Source organism: Elephantulus edwardii, unplaced genomic scaffold (assembly GCF_000299155.1).
Source record: "Elephantulus edwardii isolate Elephantulus edwardi_28Jun2011 unplaced genomic scaffold, EleEdw1.0 scaffold00034, whole genome shotgun sequence".
In the NCBI taxonomy this organism is placed as follows: domain Eukaryota; kingdom Metazoa; phylum Chordata; class Mammalia; order Macroscelidea; family Macroscelididae; genus Elephantulus; species Elephantulus edwardii.
This window is the reverse complement of record NW_006399784.1, coordinates 6,032,136-6,035,535: the sequence shown is the minus strand read 5'-3', so window position 1 is coordinate 6,035,535 and position 3,400 is coordinate 6,032,136.

The following is a 3,400-nucleotide window of genomic DNA, read 5'->3' as shown; positions in this document are numbered from 1 at the left end:
CAGAAAGGGCAACCTAGGTTGAACTATCAAGTATGGAAATACAAAGGAGGAGGAACAGTTGTAAGCAGACCCTAGTGATTGGAACATGGAATGTGAGAGCCATGAATGTAGGAAAATTAGAAATTGTTAAGAAAGAAATGGATCGCATAAATTTTGACATATTAGGCATTGGAGAGGTGAGATGGAATGGCATGGGGCATTTTGAGTCAGATGACAATATGATATATTACTCTGGAGATGAAAAGACTCAAACACATCTAATTTTATTACCCCAGTTATAATATCAGTCTGTTTCAGCCTGGGTGTCCCTCTCCTGGGCTGTTCTTCCAACCTTCCAATCATGACGTCCTTCTCCAAGGGCTGGTCCCTCTTGGCCACATACCCAAAGCATGTGAGATGGAGCTTCAAAATCCTTGCTTCCAAAGAGAAACATGATTTCACTCTCTCTAAGACAGACTTATTTGTTTTCCTGGAAGTCCATGGTATGTTCAATACTCTTCTCCAGAACCACAACACAAAGACATCTATTCTTATTCTGTCATCCTTAGTCATTGTCGAGCTCTCTGATGTATGGCCTAGATTAGGTGCACACTAGTCTCTAGACTGACATTATTGCTCTTCAGCAATCTGGAGAGGTCTCTGACAGCAGACTGCCCCAGTGTACTTTGTCTTTTGATTTCCTGACTGCTGGTGCCAAGAATGTTGATTGTGGAGCCAACCAAGCTGAAATTGTTAACAACCTCAATCTCTTCTCCATCAATCATGTTCCTGCCAATCGGCCCAGTGGTAAAAAAACAACAACAACAAAAAACAACTTCATTTTCTTGTTGTTAAACTTCATCCCACATATAACAATTAGAACAATACATTCCCTGAATACAACAAACTGACAATTTAGTTTGAACCTCCAATAGCAAATCAAGCTTCACACTAGACAATTTTTAATCCAAAGGCCCACCCACAAGGACCTCACTGGTTTAAACAAGTTCCTTCTAGCCCACAACTGACTGTTAATCAAATAAGAAAAAACCACAACTCCACTGAGTCTTAATTTGTTTAAATAAGAGGCTCCTGCTCCACAACTGACTGTTAATCAAATAAAAAAGACTCATATACCATATCCCAACGGCTTCAAACAAGAGGCTCCCAGCTGACTGTTAATCAAATAACAACAAGCTACCTTCAAGATCCTTACTGCTTCAAACATGCAAATGTGTAGAGATAACCTATTTCAAACCAAGTCTAAAATCTCTCATCATATTAAAAAAAAATAAACCGAGTATCACTTCCCAGTATTTTTCTTTGCCATTTGTACTGGTTGTTTTGATAAAAATTGTCTTAAGGTGAGTAACTTCTTAAAAATGAATCAATGATATTATAAGAGAAAAAGTAAGCAATTGTATGAAGTGATTTGAAGCAATGATCTTTAAGGTGAGTTAAATAGATACATACTGTATAAGTCAAACAAATATTTCAATGTCCTATTGGGAAAAATATTTTGTGATATATCTTTCATGTCCAATTTATTCTTAAAGGCAACATTTGTAAATAGGTTCACACTCTGGAAGGTTCTGAGTCAGCATCTAGGTCAGAGTTCTTCAGTTTTAGGAACTATGCTGTTGCTGTTGAGGAACCATGTTATTGTTGTTGTTGATTGCCATCGAGTCACTCATGACTCATAGCGACCCTATGAACAAAAGACCTGAAGCCTTTCTATAACTATCATCATTTCCCAAAGTTCATAGTTTCCAGAGGCATATTGTTTAGGAATTGGATGTCACAGACTATTATTTTCCGTATGTTTTTGTGCAAGTATATGAGTTTAAAAAAATATTTTCTGTATGTGCTTACAAATAATGCTTCTTTAGCACCATTTTTTAATAAAACCCTTTCTTCCCTTAAATCTTCAAATTACTTACATTCTCCTTTTATCCTCCATGATAATTATATACCTGTGTATCTATTAACATATCTTCGTTTTTAACGATGAAAAAAATGGCTATATCTGCAAGTTCTCATCATTCATACAGTAGATGGCTTGTACACCATTCAATTAGCAAACAACCCTACTCATCTACAAGTATTTTTTTTGTTCTTCTGGCAATATATATATCTGTCTATGAAATAATATATGAATTTATTTATAAAATGCTAATACATTGTTTTTAAAACCAGACTCTTCCCATTTCCCTCACCTCCTCACCTATCATATTGCACAACCCCATGACTAATCCCTTCCTCCTGCACCTTCTCACATGTCTCCTTCCACCATCCCCTCCCTTGGATCCTCATAGTTAATCTACAATAATGGCTTTGTACAATATTTATCCTTATGAGACTGAGTTAGTTCACTCAGCATAATGCTCTCCAGTCCCTGCCAAGTTAGGAAATAATTTTCAAAACCATTGCTCCTTCATGCTGAGTAGTATTCCATTATATGAATGTATCATAATTTCTCAATCCATTTGATTGTGTTTGGACTTCTGGGCTGTTTCCATGTTCTTGGTATGGTGAATAATGCTGGTGTATAAGCCTCCATTTGTGCTTCAGTTCTCATTTTCTCAGGGTATATTACAAGCAGTGGAATAGTTGGATCATATGAAATTTCTATGTTTAGCTTTTTGAGGACGCACCGAACTGCCTTCCAGATGGTTGTACCATTTTACAAACCCACCAACAATGTTTAAGAGTTCCTGTCTCTCCTCATCCCCTCCAACATTTATTACTTGCTGTCCTGTTAAACTTTGCCTCTGTTACTGGTGTGAGATGATATCTCATTGTGGTTTTGATTTGCATCTCTGCATTCCCAATTATTTGGAGTATTTTTTTTTTTATGTGTCGGCCATTCAAATATCTTCCTCTGTGAAAATTCTTTCCATGTCTTTTGCACATTTTATAATTGGCTTATCAGTCATTTTCTTGTGGAAGCCTAGGAGTATTCTGTAAACTTTAGTTATGAGACTCTTGTCTGAGATGGTATTACCAGATGTTTGTTCCACGTCTGCAGGTTTTCTTTTCACCCTGTTGGAAAAAAGTTTTTGATTCATACAGGATTTAATCCTTAGAAGGTCCCATCCATCAATTTTATCCTCTTCAGACTGTGCTCTTCTGGCTGTATTTCGATATCTCTTTATACTGTAAACTAGAGCTTCTAAGCTTGATCCAAGTTTGTCTCTTATGAACTTTATGGTTTGGGGCTTTACTCCCAGGTTTCTGATTGACCTTGAGTTGATTTTAGTGTATGGTATGAGATATGGAAGAGATTTCCATTTCCCAATTTGATAGCTTTGATTTTCTTGCTGAATATCAGTTGACCATAGATAGCTTGGTCTATTTCTGGGTTCTCAATTCTGTTCCATTGGTCTATGTGCCTGTCGTTGTACCAGTACCATGCTGTTCT